The sequence below is a fragment of the Manacus candei genome, unplaced genomic scaffold (assembly GCF_025592945.1).
Source record: "Manacus candei isolate 608988 ecotype Guabito, Panama unplaced genomic scaffold, ASM2559294v1 h1tg000015l, whole genome shotgun sequence".
In the NCBI taxonomy this organism is placed as follows: domain Eukaryota; kingdom Metazoa; phylum Chordata; class Aves; order Passeriformes; family Pipridae; genus Manacus; species Manacus candei.
This window is the reverse complement of record NW_026138063.1, coordinates 8,178,652-8,196,198: the sequence shown is the minus strand read 5'-3', so window position 1 is coordinate 8,196,198 and position 17,547 is coordinate 8,178,652.

Sequence of the window (17,547 nt, the reverse complement as noted above, 5' to 3'; positions counted from 1 at the left end):
AAGACAATCTTATTAAAAGTGACCAGAATGACTACATGTGTCAGTGTGAACTGCATTGAATTCACTGGTGGATAGTCAAAACAGTTAAAAATTGTTTCCTGTGATAATTTTCTAATCCAAAGTGCTGTGCTTGCACAAATGAAAAATTTAAATATTTCCCACAGAATTTAATAAAAAAAAAAATTACCTAGATACAATGCTTCTGTTAACCTTTCTCCTTACTAAAATGACAAGAGTCTTCCAAAGGAGAGGAGAAACAGGAAGAAGCAAGTGTAAGAGTAATGTGCCAGAAACAACTTCCCTGGGTTTCCACTGCCCCTTATCTTTCTGCTTCCTTGCCTCTCTCCCCTCTCCAGCTCTGCAAAATTCAAAATGGGACAGGAGTTTCCAGACAGTCAACTAATATCCCATAAATATGTTCTATTGTTTGCTCTCCTAAAAACTGGATTCTCCAAGAAGCTCCTGGCCACCCACTTGCATACACAATGACACATGTAAAAGGTTGGATTTTTTTTTTTCTTAATGTTTCATTCTGATTCACCATTTAAGCCATTTTAAAACCTTGACTATTTTTTCCATAGGAAAAGATGCCTAATTCCCAGTCAGTTTAAGATAGAAAGCTGCCAGCTCTTCTGAAGTTGAATGCCAGATTTAGGAAACGCAGACAGTGTGTGAAAATCACCAGCACTGGAGGCATTTCAGAGGGTTGTGCAGCATCTCCTGCTCTGTAAAACACTGGGAGACACACTGAACCAGAGCTCCCTGAATCCCTTTGCTTCCCAGTTCATCAGCAACTGTCATCAGATTGTGCATCACAGAGCAAACAAGCGGGATGGGAGAGAGGAGCAAGCCAGTGAAGAAGCTGGAGGCTCTGGTAGCTATAACGTGAAACAATTAACTTGCTCTGAAGAAGTCAGATTGTGCATCAGGGCACCCCAACAGACCCAGATTTGTAAGACAGACCCACCAAATTCCATATACACCTTTCACAGGAGACACTTAAGTTGTCTAAAGGCACTCAGTGTCTTGCACACAAGACTGTCTTGGCCTATCTGTTATTGCACTTTGAATATTTTATTCGACACTGACACACAAATAAAAGACAGGAATGATGCGACACATTCTTCTTTACAATTACCTGGAAATCAAAACACTGGGGTAGGACTAAGCTGTCCTCTGAATGTCCAAGAATTGGATTAGTTGGTAAAATGAGAATCACACTTTCAATAACTACAGAGCATGTGTGAACAAGCAGATACATTCCCATGGCTTTGAATGATGGAGGTTTTACCACTTCCTTTTGCTCTGTAATTTCATATTTTAAACATGAGAAAAATAAACCTTAAATACAAAGCATTTGCTTTTAAGCAAATCCCTCCTTATTTTAATGGCTTGCGGTCAACATTATCACATAACACATTGCCATTTATGGTGGGAGGTTGAGAAGAACAACTGCTCCTGCAACTACAGTAAGCACCTGGGTTATCAGTGGTTTTTCTGCTATTTACCATAATTTATTTTACTGACCAACTGCTCTGATGGCAGAAAATCAGACACAGTTTGATGCTGTTAAGGTACTTGTAAACCTCTGTGGGATCACATAGAATGAAAGAGTCCATATAAATGTAACAGGTCATTATGTATCACAAATTTGGGGTCTTACATGCAGTACATTTCACAATTCAGTGTATTCAGGAATACACTTGTCCTCATAAGATCTAAAGGACTGATTCTTCGCCTGGTTATTCCAGTTACACACCCATGTACCTTCACTGAAAGCAACTGAATTACAGCAAAGTACCAATGAAGTTTAAAAAAGAAAACATGTTGAGAATGGGAATTTGAAAGCCTCAAGCAAAGTGAAAAATCAACTGCCTCATGCTATACATTGGCCCAACTCCACTGTGATTAGTGTAGACAATTTACACCAGCTGCCAATCTGCTCCTTGAAAATTAAGGACAGAAACCTAAACATATTCTGGAAATCTTGGCATTGTCAGGCTAAATATGTACACATGCCTGATTCTTTTCTCTCATCCAGTAGAGGATGCAGCTTGTTAAAACTTTTTCCAGCAAAATATATATGTTTAATTTATGTGATTAATTTCTGTGTTAATGAAGGTTGAAGTACCGAGAAGGCTGAATGCATCTATTTATCCAGGGGCCAGATAAAAATTGCTGCTCAACTAGCCAGCCCGACCCTAATATGGGAAGCCCCAGCCTTATTCAGGGTGAGAGGACAATTAAATTTTTATGCTCATTTAATCTCGTGCCCTTTCAGAGCAAAGGCTGACAATTGTGCCCAATTTTTCCAAATGTTTGCTGTTACATAACCTTGACGAACCCACCAAACTCAATTTGTGCAGGGCCTGTTGACAAAAATCCGATGGCAACAATATTCTGACACTCTCTGGGGTTAAATCCTGGATTTAAAGGTTACAGGAGAAGAAAAGACCAGCACTCTAAACCAGTGCTTTATTAGTCCCTACCTGCAGCAAATAAATTCATATTATTGTGCATATGAAGTCAACAAAATGCTTCTATATGAAAGGAAATGCATTAAAAAGCCTTTCAGTTTTTGAAGAGTTATCTGTCAGGCTGGTAACATTTTGTTCTGATACTCAGAAAAATGGATTCTTTCAACAAATTAAATTTTAATTTTTTTTCCTTTTTCGTGTTCCAGTCACCTGGTCACTTCCTCTAAAAACAAATTCATTTAGGGGAGCTGTATTGTTATTATTTGTACTTCTATGCTTTAGTGCAGTCAGTTTCTTATTACTGTTATGTTCCTCAAGAGAGATTCATTTAAGTGTGACCTAGACTATTATTTTAGTTGCCTCTTGCATCTCTATTGGGCATTTAAGAGTTGTAGAACTCTCTAATTTATTTAAGCAGGACACTTTAAAGCCATATCTCAGTAATTTTCATTGAGTTTAAGGAGCTCTTCTATGTTTTCAAAATGCTTGAAGTTCCTCTGCTCTTTTAAGGACTGCAAATATTTGAACAACAAACAAAAATGTTAGAAAAGCAAGCTCAAGACAGATATGGAGGCAGAGAGACAAGACAAATGAGTGTGAAGTGGATTTTATTTCTTAAATGGAAAACTCTCTCAAGAATAGTCACACCAATGTTTTGGCCAGCAAAGTGAAAACTGGTCATTCCTTCAAAATACTCACGTATAATATATTTCTCTAAAATCTAGGATTTTCAAACTTCCTTCACACATTCTATGTAGTAAGTCATAACAAATAAATTAACACAAGGAAATACTTCAAAGTAACTTTTACAAGCAAACACCACAATAAATATTTTCTCTATGAAACGCCACTAGAGATGAAAGGGATATTATCAGCTAAAAACTGACTCAAAAAGCAGACATCACAGTTCTGTAGAGGGAATACCAGAAAAATAAGACATGCAAGTCTGACCACAAGTCCACTGATGTCAGGGAAAGATTTACACTGACTGGGAACAATGTGTGAACTCTGTGGTTCTGCAGTCCTTTCCTACACAAGCCTCTCCCTCTATAGTTTTCTATATAGGAAAACACAAGGCTGTGAACACCAAACCTAAAAAGATATTTAATCAAGACTGAAAAATGAAATGAGAAAATATAAAGCAGATTCTTAAAGTAAATAAAGAGATAAATGAATAACACTCAGGGAAAAGCTCTGGGGAACAAGTGTCGCAGCCTGGGGGAGGGAACCAGGAAAGCCAGAGAAGAAACAGAGACCTCCCACTTGCAGGAGAGAGAAGGTAAATCCATGTCACAAAAAGTAACATGTGAAGTTCAGTCCATATCTTTATACTTTTTTCCTCCTCAGGACCTGTTAGCACAGCTAAGCTGCCAGACCAGCTTCCACTGCATATAGCTTTAATACTTATTTTTAATACTGCTGCAAGCCATCATCCCCAAGGCTGATGTAGTGTTTCTGACTGGCTGCTGTACATCTTTCAGTGAGGGCAGTGAGAACTGTCTATGCAAACTAAGGACAAGGCCCTAAGTAAATTAGGGTAATAAACTCAATGAAGACTGCCTTAGCACTTTCTTTCATTCCCATATTGGCAGGAACGTACTTAGCCAGTGGGCATTTGTCAGCTTGCAACTGATTTTTTGCAGGATTTGGCTTGGCTTCTTTCTCAGCTTCTTATAATTTATTATACATGATGAAAGACGAACAAATACATAGTTTGATTTTACTTTTGGAGGGGGAATCCTAAGAGTGACAGCTCCCAGGACACTAAACACACCAGCTGTTCTTTTATTTTTCCATTCTTCACAGTAATGACAGTCTCAGCTCTTGTTGCCAAGCATCTTTGGAAAACATTTTAAAAATAAATGTAGCACACATGAAAACATGCCAGAACAGCCTCCTTTGCAACAAATTTTCTTCAAGAACAGAAGATGCAAGAGCTAGTTAGTCTTCATTCTGGCAAACCAGAGAACTTACTAAAAATTACAGTGTTTGGTAAGTCAAGAAAAAGTTATTCCCCTCTCCCTAATCCTAACTAATAGATCCTGATTAATTCCCTGGAAGTCAAAACCAAACAAATCTGAATTAGACTAAGGATACCAGTTCTAGCCAGGGAAGAAGATTAACCATGATCAAGCAACCACCCACAAGAGCTAATCAAGAAGATTAAATGTTGGAGCATGTCAGCATGGGAAGGAGTAGATTCATCTCTGATTTTACAGGTCAAAATATCATACACAGTGTTTTGACTAAAAGAGAAGTTATTGGTCTCAGATCATTTGCAAGAGTTTATAAAGGATATTAAATTAGGGGAACTCTTGATCTCTTCTTTAAAAGCCATTTCTCTGTATGTCTGCAAATGGAAGACCTTGGAACATAAATTTTAGCATCCTCCTTTCCAGCCAGTTCCTGGGAATACATCCATAATAGACAATCTATTATACTCACAGTTTTAATGTTCAAATGCACAAAAATCCTTTTTGGTCAAACTTCATCTACTCAGGGTTTTTGAATTCTTTCCTCACAAACAAATCCCTTCAGATCTTGGTCATCTTTTGGGGTGTTCCTTCAAATTTGCTTAAATATTTTGCCATACTCCTGAATAGTCTTCCCTTTCCTCAGAACAGCACAAACCAGGCAAGCTCTCTGCAGCTCTCTTCAAGACAGCAGTATTTCTACCCACTGCATTGATAGTTCAAAAGACACTTCCATCCAACATTTAGCAAGTTTAAATTTGTCTCCCTTACTCATCCAGCATTATTTCTGCACAGCTATTCCCAAGCCCATATGTAACTATCTAGAAAATGGTTTTCCCCACAAGTTGTCTGTATTTTCAAAGGATTCCTCTGATTTTACTGCTTTAACTATACTTGATAGAACCACAAACACCTGTAAAAAGTAAAATAAAAGAGTTGGTTATCCTGTTTGCTTGTTTGTAGCACTGAGAATTCATGTGACAATGCAGATCCTTAAAGTTGTCTTGGTAGGTAAATGAATGAGGATAAGATTTTAGGAATTTTCAATTGCGTTGGAAAAGCCCTGGCTTGGCCTAGGCATAACACTGTGGTTGGTCTTAGAAGACATGAATGGGTTAAGTTTATAAAGCACTTCATTTTCCAGCCACAGCTATGGTACCTTGGGTAATTACTGCAGCTTAAGCTAGACCACACCTTAGATAAACCTGTAATGCTGGCATTTTCTGCAAACATTTTCTTTGCTGCAAGCTGTGGCTTGCCTCTCACATATATTTGCTCTCCATTTCCAACTTGGTTTTTCCTTAGCTAGTTTGTGTTCAGTTGAACCAACAAATCAGAATTTGTTGATTCAGTTCCATACCTCTTCTGTCGTTGCGTGACACAACCGTACGAGTTATGCGGTAACAGCTGCTGTGGGGGCCTGATGAGTTGCTTTTTGTGCCACATGGAGTAGGCTGGGGTTCCGAGGAGAAATGTTTGGTTTTTCTTAAAGGTGAAAGAGGCCACCTTGATTATAGCTAGTGCTAAGAAAGTGAATTCCGTTCCTGTGATTAATGGACACATCCCCAGCTCTCCAGTGACCGCTTTCAGCAACCTTCAGAAGTACTGGTGTTAACTTTTCAGACTACACGGAAGGAAAAAGTCTCTGGGTACAGACAGCTGAGTCCTCTGCAAAGAGCAGTAATTATGGAGATTTTCAGTCACCAGTTTGCCTCCAGGTCTTTGTCATCACTCCTGCTAGGGCTGCCATTCCTGCAGCCCAATCAGTGCTGCAGTACACAGGAGCTCTCCCACTACTCAGGGCATTCCTCAGAAAGCAGAGATTTGCTGGACCTGTCCCCAGCAACCCAGCTCAGTCTAGAGGAAATGTCTTAAGGACAATGTACTGAATCACCCCGTGACTTCTGCCAGAGGGAGGAGCAGTTGCAGATGAAAAAGCTCTTTTCCCTCACAGGGCCAGATCTAGAAAAGGATCTCTGTCCACAGCATCAGGCTTTGTGCAGGCTGATGATAGATGCACTACACAATATTAATTGCAACAGCAATCCCTAATCTGATAACTTGAGCTCTCTGAGTACATTCCAACAGAGCAAAACAAGGTAATCCTCGTGCCACCTGACATTTGCCCTCAGAAACAAGCTTTTATGAGAGCCAAAAGCATACATTAAAAGGTAAGGAAAGAAGAAGATTAAAGGATAACATTTTAAAAAACACCTAGTATTTCACCTAATATTTCAACCAAAGAAAACAATCACTGACTTCAGTTGGAGCAGAATTTGGCTAATGCTGACCAAAGCTCACGTTTAAAAACAAAATTAGTAGTTTAACCTTATCTAGTGTTAAAAAACGCCGCACTCAATAAGTCTTCACCAATAAAGAAATAGATTTATAAATAAAGAGAAAATAAAATCTTCATAGTTAAGATCTAAATATGCCTATGAGCCAAAAGATTCGTGGGACTTAAATTATAGAACTTGACCTCTGGGCCTAAAAAGCCAAATCTAATTTTCAAAAATTCTGAACTTTCAAAGAAAAAATTGACATAGAAGCAATAAGTCAGATCTCAGTGGGCTAAAGGGAGAACATGGTTCATAGGTGTGTGTGGATAAAAGTCGGAACTTGTAGAGACTTCGTGCTTCTATTGCCCAAAATACAGACACCTCCCTAGGGGATTTGTATGCAATGAATTGCCATTTGATTTTAAGATGCACACAGCTTGATATGTGGCATTAAGCACAATAAGCATAATGAGAAGAATAAATAACAACTTTAACAGCAGGAACTAACTATATACCAATACAGAATTAGTACATTGATACTGTAAATACCTGGTGCAAATAAGACAGTACCTCTTAAGCTGCAGATTTATAAGACACTTTGTGGAACCTTTATGATACATCTTTACTTATGGGTCCCGTGTTCACTGATTTATGTTCCTTAAGACTACCATTAGTATGTCAATTTCCTGAACATCTTCCCCAACAGAGTGATTCTAAAAAAGCAAAAAAACATTGCTTCCAAAATGGTGGCAGTGGCAAGAGAGGGGTTCCTTCCAAACACCGCATTTTTTACAGGAATTAAACCTGCCTTCACCAGCTTTTCTGGCAACTCTTAGTCCCCATTTCAGAAACAATTTCTTCATTTAGAAGTAATATCACTAAAAGACAAGAAATTGGAACAGTATGTTACCAGAAATGGGAGATTCCCACTCCCAGTGGGACCACAGACTTGGCTCCTAGACCTGGCAGATTGTGGGAAGCTGAGATTTAAAGCTACAATATTTTCACCTCTACAATAGCTGTTCTAAGCTGCTTACAAAGAGCTTAAACAAATGAATCCTCAGACTTCCTCACTTAGGCTACAGCAAGCAAGGCACAGGACTCTGCAGGTGGAGGAATTTGAAAAGCACACTCATATTTTTCCAAAGTTCTCAGATATTCTAAAAACAAATTCTCTTTCAACATGCAGAGAGCCATACAGATTTTTCAGCACAGATCAAAGATGAAGATTACAAAGCCAGTTAATGTATCCTAACTAATCCAAAACCTCATAAGGTACTTGCACTGTCCTTTATTTCTAGGTACACACGTCTCCGTATTCTCAATGGAGATTCACAAACAAGAAAAACATTGCCTTCACTGCATTGTTTGAATTTTTCCTGTTTTTCTGGCCTTGCATAGTGCTTTGCAGTAAGGCTAGTTATTTTATATGTGAACTACTTATTAAATTATCATAATTTCAGAAGAAGATTATCCATATGAAGGATAATTCTGAACCCCAGCACATTCATGTATAATACATACACACCATGTTCTTGATTGAAAGAATTAACATTTACATGGCCTAAAATTCAATAGAAATAAAACCAGATAACCCAGAAGCTTTGTGCTGATTATATGTCTAAGTAATATCACCTGAGTCCTGGTAAAGATTCTCCTATTATTAATTGCTAAGCAAAGTAGTTATTTCAATTTAAGTTACAAATAACTTGAACTCATCAGGAAGCTCAAGATTTGCTTTTTATGATGACAGTACAAAGCCTCCAGAGAGTCTTCTGTGAATGTTTTATTTTCATCTCTTGCATACAATATTAACTGGGTAATAGAAGATGACTGCAAGAACATACTTGGAAGTGTTGAAACATGCTCCATTTCTAGCTTAGACTTCGGATATCAGAGATGACCTATAAATAGGTATTAATTAATATATTCTTGAGGAGAATTCTTCATATATTCATGTGTAGACACAGCAAAATGCATTTCTTTCCTTCTGCAGTTACATAGGTATAAGGGAAGAATGCAAGTAACTAATCTGTTCTTTACTTTAAAATAACGTGATAGATTTAGATCCTCTGTCCAACAAGCAAACATCACAATTGAAGGAGATTTCATAAGCAGTAAGAGGCACAATAAAGGAGTCTTTCTGGGGCTAAACTCAAATAGTTGTAATTTACTGATAGCAAGGGAAAGTAATTTTGTAGGAGAATGGATACAGCAACCTGAGGTGCTAAATTGCATTTTGAGTTTCATCAGCGGCAACTGTAACGAAGTTGGATCTTATTGATAAAATAATTCCTTTTACCAGCAACCCGAGTTCCACCACACTTAACTCATGCTCACCCAGTTGTAGGTGTTCTCTGGATACACAAACATCCACACATTCCTATGGCTGTACTTAAACTAGAGATCAGAATAGGGCCAACTTCATTAATTGATTCTCAAATACACCTAAATTAAAACCTTTTTAACAGAAATTTTAACAGCTCCCTATGAATTTTTCTCTGTCAGTTTTAGAGGTAAATCAATGTCCACTGGCTCAAAGTACTATCTACTTGTGCCCTCACTAATGTATGTGGGTTTGTTCCTACAGTACCAACCACTAGCTCCACTCAGCCAATGGTAGCACAAAAGTAATGGGATGAATAACTGGAAGTTGTCGGTGTTTAATATATATATACAGTACAACAGCCTTAAGACAGAAAACAGGCATGACAATCTGGATGTATTTTTATTCCTAAGTACAAATGCCTGCATTGAGTGTTCTCAATGACCAAAACTTTTCACAACACAGTAGAACACCCCTTCAGTTATGGATGCCTGTTTCACAATAAACATACCTTTATCAGATTTAATTTCCTGCTAGTGGTTTACCACAAAGTTTACATGCTCCTGCAGAGCCAACAGTTCAGTCTGTAGCAGGTGTACCATGGAGAAACCTTTCTCATCACAAAAATTAAAGAGTGAAAGCACCATTTTATCAAGAGGAAGCATGTGCAGGAACATAACTCTTCCTCCCTTGATGGTGCCCATGCAACTCTAGCTTGATGCAGAAATTCCACCTCCAAGACATGAGTGGTGCACTCAGTTGTTTCCAGAAAATTCAAAGAAAGATAGGTAGTTTCAAGTCTTGCTGAAATTTTAGTTGGGCAATCCTTTTCTCCTGGACCAGCAAAGCTAAATTTGAAGTCCAGACAGAAGGGATTGGCCAGCTCGGATTAAAAGATGCATGTAAGGAACATTCAAGGGTTCAAAGAACCCAGTGGCCTGTGTCCAGCGCAGTTTCCCAGGGCTTCCTGCTGAAGAACTGAAACTCTGTAAAAGACTTTCTACTCATACAGTCAATCTGCTCTTTACTGAAAATAAAGCTCATACTGAATAACTGTTCAACTCGGACATGTCCCAGAACTTCAGTTGAATAGACTGGCCCTTTGCAGGGAAGGATAACAAGGAAAACTGTCATCTTTAAAATCTCCACAAATAATTTTAATCTGCATTTTGGCCTTTAGCTGGATGCATTCTTTGGAAGTCTCCAAAACACACACCATATACGCAGAGCCCATAAGTGCCCCAACAGGAAACTGTGAACATACTATTATGTCTAAAACTCTCAAGCTCCTCACTTCTTTAATCCTCAGATAAAAATTCTCTGCAAGGAATAACATCAGCATTTTTCTATAGTGTACAACATACTGGACTCTGGTCACATTCACAATGCAGTCTGAGGGTATTAACTTCATCAGTCTGCTCCTACTGATGCCTTTGCATTCTCTGAGGCTGGAGATGCAGCCATTGTTGGTGAATCAAGGAGCTTCCTTTGAATTTCCACATGCTAAAAGGAGGAAAATCAATCTCAAATTCAATGCTCTCTCCTCCGCCTCCTTCCAAATGGAAAAAACTGCTCCCGAAGGTCACGACGGCACTACCCTCCGAATCTTACAAGAAAGACATTAGAGCAGAACACGATCCTGCGCTCCGTCATTACTGGGGGATATTGGAACGAGGACAAAGGAACGTGCACACATAAGTGGGGAGTGGGTTCTTTTCTTGTACTGGCCACATTCAACTTGTTTGTTCAAGGAAAAAAAAAAAAAGAAAGAGTGGAACAAGACATGCATGTCTGATGCTGTTAGTGCTTAATACACTGGAAAAATTGTTTAGGAACAGTTCATCCTTAAAATTACTCTGTAAAACCATCAGTCATTGAGATCTTATTTTATCTGTTGCATATATGTTTCTTGTAGTCCAACATATTTAAATATACTTTTTTTCTTGTGTTTTCAGCTTGACTTTGATGCTTTTGATGTGGATGACTCCCTGAAGTTTTCCTTCCTTTACTGGCCCTGCTGGGTCAGTGATAGTGCATAAATCTAGTGCTACTGTCATCTTGGGAGTATCAACAGTGTGAAACACCTTTCCATGAGGAACAATCTGCCAGGAAGGGCAGCTTATGGCCCAGTCCTGTTCACCACTAAGTGTCCCATTCATTTAACATCCCCATCCCCAAACAGCCCCAAACTGAAGAGGGCAGCAGTAGTAGAAAGCAGTTTGTCCGACAACAGCACATCACAGGTACTTTGCTAGATCTGCTGTGGGCACTGCATGAATTATTGCACTGTGTATTCCTTCAGTTGAGAGGGTAGAGAAAATTTGCAGTCTAATTAGTAAATGCATCGCCTATCTTGTGTCTTTCAGCTGTGTGACTGCACTGGGGAATATCCCCATTCCTCTATTCTTTCTCATTTTTTTATTTCCTTTTTGAAAAAGGTATGTCTGGGGTTTTAAATGTACTCGACACAGAAAACATATTCAAATAAAGGAGTCTATCACCAGCACTCACATTTTCTTAGATCCCTAACCAAATTTTAAAATTTGGGTTTTAAATACTTCATTTAAGTTTTCTAATTTTTTTAAGCACACTGATGATTCCAGAACAAAAGTGGTCCAAGAAGGAGCCAAAAACATTTGGTGCTGATACATATTTTAAATAACCCATTTTAAATAACTCCAGCCTGGAGTGGAACTGAATCATGAGCTCCAGTCCAGCACAGGCAGTTGCAATCCAGTGCCATCACAGCAACAACATCACACACTTCTCACCTTGATAGTAACAAATCTTCTAATTTCCAGTCTAAATTTATTCATGGACAGTGTTTCAAAAAGAAATGCAATAAGGTATTGTGCTGTGATTTACACCTTTTGTATTACTTACATTATAGAAACAATGAAATATGTCATAAATGTCATCTAGATTTATTTTGGTGTGCTGCTGAATGACATTCAATGGTTGACTCGTCTAATTTAAGTCTGAAGCGACTGTTAATTCACATCTAGATTGCAGCTGAACAGGAGCCAAAGTTCATTCCACTTTGGTTTTCTGCAAAATTTAAATCAAGCAAAATGCTTAGCATTTTTCTATTATTCTTATTCTGTGAGCAACTTAGTACCAGAGCTGAGAAATCTATGTCAGCGCATGTGGGCTGGCATATAAAAAGCCAGGAAGCTCAGAGAAGATCTAGGCTGACAATGGTCAACCTTTGTCTGTATATAAGGTCAATTCAGCTCCAAGATGCTTATTCCTACTTTACAAATCTGACCCCTCTCTAGCAGGAGAGGCCTACAGTGCCAGGGAAACTGCACAGGGACTTCTGCTGCAAGGAGAAATGAGGAAATTACTCTTATACAGTTTTTAGTCAGGCCAGTTTTCTGCATGGTTTCAAAAAAAAAAAGAGGAAACCCTCACTGCAAGGAGTGGGAGGGAACTACCTTAAAGCAGAAAAATCTTCTCTGAGTCACAGCCAGTGCAGGATTTGCAGCTGCTCTGAAGGAATCTGTAGTCAAATTGGCATAACTTATCCTGTGAGCTCCCTTCAGCAGCCTAAGCATCAGGGCCTGGTGCAGTTTGGAGGCTGTGTGCACTGGAGTTGGCCAGGTTTTCACAAAGTAAGAAAAAATCAACCACCCCTACAGCCACCATATACAACAGGGCTCAATACTGTGCTGAAGGGCTGGCAGGGGTTGTACCAACTCTAGAAGACAAAAACTCCAGAAAAATACAAGTTTTCATAGGTATGTCACAATACTTTGCAATACACCTGCTAGGGACTATGAGTTAGAAGACAATTGTTTTAAATCAATACTGACCTTATGATATCCCACTTTGAGAACAGTGATGTGTTTATGTATATAACAAAAATCTAGAGAAAAAAACTGGGTAAGTGGGGAAGGGGAGGCTGCAAATTGTAGAGCAGGTTGACTTTCCCTAGTTGAAAAAAGGCAGAAAACTGGATGCACGAAAAATTCTGCAAGGCCTGATGGAGAAGTCAGTCAAAAGCATTAGGAAACAAACATCAAGGAATACGGAAGAAGAACATATTGCAGAGTGGCAAATCACTTCTGTAGTGCTCTAACAAGTAAAACTTAACAAAAGTCTTTTTCACTGATTTCAGAATTTACCATGTCACAACACCCACTCATGCACTGAGACTCGTACCCAAGAAATTTAAATCAAAATGTGTCTCCAAATCCCAGGTAAGTCTCAATTTTACTGAGTGTGCTAATTCTATGATGTAAACCATCTTATTTTCCCTATATTGGCCAAATTTGTCTTAGTTTAAATGCTGAAATGTGCACTTCACAGTCTCCTATCTAAAGTGCACCTTGAAGACTATGATTGCCAGAAGATTCCTCCTGGCCCTTACCAACCTTTTAAAGCCTTAAGAGAACATACCTGGGGCTACATTTCTCTTTCATTCTTTATACTATCATTTACTGTGATGTTTATGAATTAGAGATTGTCAACAGGACATAAGCATCTTTCTGCTCCCACCAACATCAGACGTAACATCTCCAGTAAGAGTTATAAGATCATGGAGGGTGTCCACTTATCATTTGTACCATATACAGCGTGACACTTCAGCTTGGTCAGGCAGAGGGGAGATACTACAGCACGAACAATAAATATTCAGCTATGAGGGCTCTGGTCGTAAACCCAAGTGAATTTAAATTGTTGAGGGATTAGATTGTTTCTTTTCGAGGAACAGTTCTCCTGCATTGCCACACTGAACTTGCACTGGGTCACCTACGTGACAGCTTCAAGGATGGTCCTGATGCCCAGAGAAGGGTGTTACTTGTTATACACCAGTTAAACTACATCAGAATGTCCAATCATGGTTCCAAGTGATATGTCCTTTCAGTCAAGCTACATGGAGTAGATGTATGTGAGAATGGTATGAAGGACATAATGCTTCTTCAAAATGACATCATCTGCATTGTTTAATGCAGGAATATAAAACTGAACCATTTCACACAAATGAAGATACAGGAGGGAAGCTACCAGTTGTGTCTGATACCCTACTTCTCCTTGTCGCCCATATTCCCCAAAATAAGAAACTTCACTTCTTGGGAAAAGCAATTTTTCCCACCAGCCCTCCTACAGTTCCTTAGCAGTTAATTATTTTGTCTTGCTCTGCCTGTGCTTGTGGGCTCTGAATTGTAACCGAAGCCAGCACAAAGCAACTGCAAACAGAACTTTTTATTTTACTCTCCCAGGTACAGAACTCCTGTCATTTTTTACCCTCTAAATTATCTCCAATTATTTTGTTTAGCAGGCTAATATGGGAACTCTGTTTAATATGACAGAAAGAACAATTTAACTGAGTCGTGCTTTGTATCACACATTAGCAATCAGCACGTTAATAAGTCTGGAAGATTGATATCAGTTTGAAAGGCAAAACCTACACAAAACAATTAATTAAGAAAGTTAAAACAAATGAACTGCTCAGGATGGAATTGGATCCATGAGACGAGATGGTAAAAGCCCAGAAGGAAATACTCTAATTGAAAACGGCAGTAGAAGGCACAGAGTACAGTTAAACATTATCTTATCAGAAAATTAGCAAAATGTAATTTTTTTTATTGGATTTTTACAGATGTTATTTTTAACCACATCAAAAAAACCCACCTCGTGGCTATTGGCACAAATTGTCATAATTACTATAATTTGAAGTCTGAGCTGTAGAGTGACTGCTCAGATAACTATCTTGGCCTCCTTATGCTCTGTTAGGAAAGCAGCCAGGAGACATATCTTCTCATGTTTTTTTGTACTGGGTTTGGACTTCATTTGTGTCTGTTATCCAGTTTCATTCTCGAGAATACTAAAGAATAAATTCTCTTCCCCTACCTGAAACACTGGAGAAAATCAGGAGGTTAACATTAAGAGAGGTAAAGTTGACTTTAATTAACATACCAATTACCTCCCATTTGCAAGCAAATTGTTTTATTTCCTTCCATATGCTCCCTGGGGAAGTCTATCTTTTTTTTTTCCTCTACATGGTCATTGGCTTTGGAAGGAAGAATCAGGCTCTCTGCTCCCAAATGAAGAGAGAACCAGAAGAGAAATAGTCAGTATTGTAGCCCATGTGTCAGGAACCCCATGCTGTGGGGTTACTAGCACTTTCTAGCCTTGCAGATTGGTGTGAAAGTGCTTTACAGATTGTGAATTGCACAGTAGTGGGAAATTAGCTAGCTATTTTGATTGATCTTTCCAATATCCCAAATCTCTGAAACACACACGCGTTAAAGACTGTTTCCTTCCTTGAAATGAATATTTGGAGCAGTTAAAATGAATGAGGGGGAGGGGGAAGCACCCCACAAATGGGAAAATTACTCTTTATGCAACAGAACTGTACAGCATTTTGATAATATGCAGCCAAAACATACTTTGAACTGTGGTGCCACTAGCTCCTGTGAAAGCTAAGCAAGGTTAGAAGTTATCAGAATTTGGATGAAGGACTTTCCAAGGAAAAAGTACTTTGAGAAATGGTGCTAGTAAATCAGTAAGAGACATTTTTCCTGTAAGTCAGGAACAGGGTAACCTCTTCCCCACAGTGTTACAGTGCCGTTCCACAGAGTTGCTGTTCTTATAAATAAATAACAAAACATAGGTCCTAAGTACATGGTAACCCCTAAAAGAGCCTAAAGTACCCTTTTTTCTGGACTAGAGTTCTTCCTCTGAGAATCAGAAGCAGGCAGCAAGACAAGGAACACTCTGTTGTAGCTACAAATACACAGGTACAGCATACACTCCTGAGATGCCTTGTGCTGTCTCCTGCCTGGCCTCCACCTACCCCAGCACGAGGGAAGTCTCTGCAATGTCCTGCAAGAGACCTGCTGGTTTTATCCTAGAGCCTCTCAACAGTACTTGATCTTCACAAGAAAAATCAGCAAGTAGATAAGCATTGTGCCTACTTTATTCATAGGTACAGTAAGTCACAGAGAGAATAAATAAAAATCCTAGAACTCCCTGTAGAAATAAGCGAATCCCAGCAACTGAAATTCTCTGGTTATTCATCAGTCTTACAGTATGAATAAACAAAAATATAAAATTGTAATTCACAAGGGACACACTAGTCCTGATTCCCATCACACTACCCTATCATAAGCAAAAGGATACAGAAGATGAAAGCAGAATGCAGTACATAGCCCAGCAAGGTTACCCAGGTGTAATTCTGTAACTTTACCATACTGTGAAAACTATATGGGTCATATGTTCAGTAGATCTAATATCGAGGATATCTTGCCAACATCCCACAGGTGTGCACAGGAGTGTAATATGTGAAAGGAAAGCAATTATGTGGGTGGGTACACATACAAAACGGTGTTTCTAAATCCTGGATGAATTCGTTCCACACATCTGCATCCATTTCACATTCAGGAATTAGATAAAGGGGAAGAGGAAACAAAAAAAAATAAAATTTAAAAAAAAACAACTCTTTTAATTATACTAAGCATTAATGCTGCTCTTTGGCTGCCTCCGTCCTCAACCATTTCGCCCTTATCTCAGCAGACCCCTCTGTAAACCAGCACTGACAGGCCCAGCCCAGGCATCCTGGGGTCAAGACACAAGTTTTTGTTGACTCCACACTGCACCACCATCTCCTATGCAGACTGTGCTTCTAGACTTGAAGGGGGAAGCTATGAGCATGAAGAAAGCAAGAGAGAGGAGCTCCCCCTTCCTTCCAGTTTAATTGACAGGAGGGATTTTCTTGGGGATTTTAACTTGAAAACCAAACAATAAGCTACAATCCAGTCATTGTTCTGGTCACTTTACTCACATGTTACAGACCTTTATTTTATTCTGTGTCTGTTTTTGTCCTCTCAGTTTACACTGGTAGAGGTAGGGACTTGGGTTTGCATCTGTGTTTCTGGAGTGTTTCCACAGAGAAAAGGAGAGGTTATACTACAAGCAGACTAAGTGTGACAAAGTGACATTATACTAGGCCAACAAGGAAGGTAATAAAAGTTGAAACAACGTCTCTTGGGTCTCGGAGAACACAAACTATAGAGTCAGTTTGAATTTGTGCGTGGAGAAGGAGGGGGAGAACAGAAATCATACCCCTGTATCACACTACCCTCTGCAAAATACATGCTCAGAGACAAATAAATACCAAGCAACAGGTGATTGTTGCATTAAATTAATTTACACTTGATGGATCAAGAATGCAGAATACAATCTCCTCTTAAGTGCAGAGAAATTGGTGCTGAGAAATTGGATTAACCTCCTTTGCAGAGGAATACTTTAATCTTCTCTGCACCTCTCCAATTTCTTGTTGGTTTTCGAAGGCACGCTTTGCTAAGTGTAAGTGCCCTTCCCTGTTTGCAAATAAAGAGCTATATCCTGCAGTCCTTTCCCTGAATGATAGAATTTGGACCTTAAACTGCAGTATATAATTTCTACATGAAATTTTTCCCTGTTATAAGAAAGCTTAACCTTCAGTGATTTCAGCAAAATGTTAAATTTAATGATTGTTAAGTACAGTA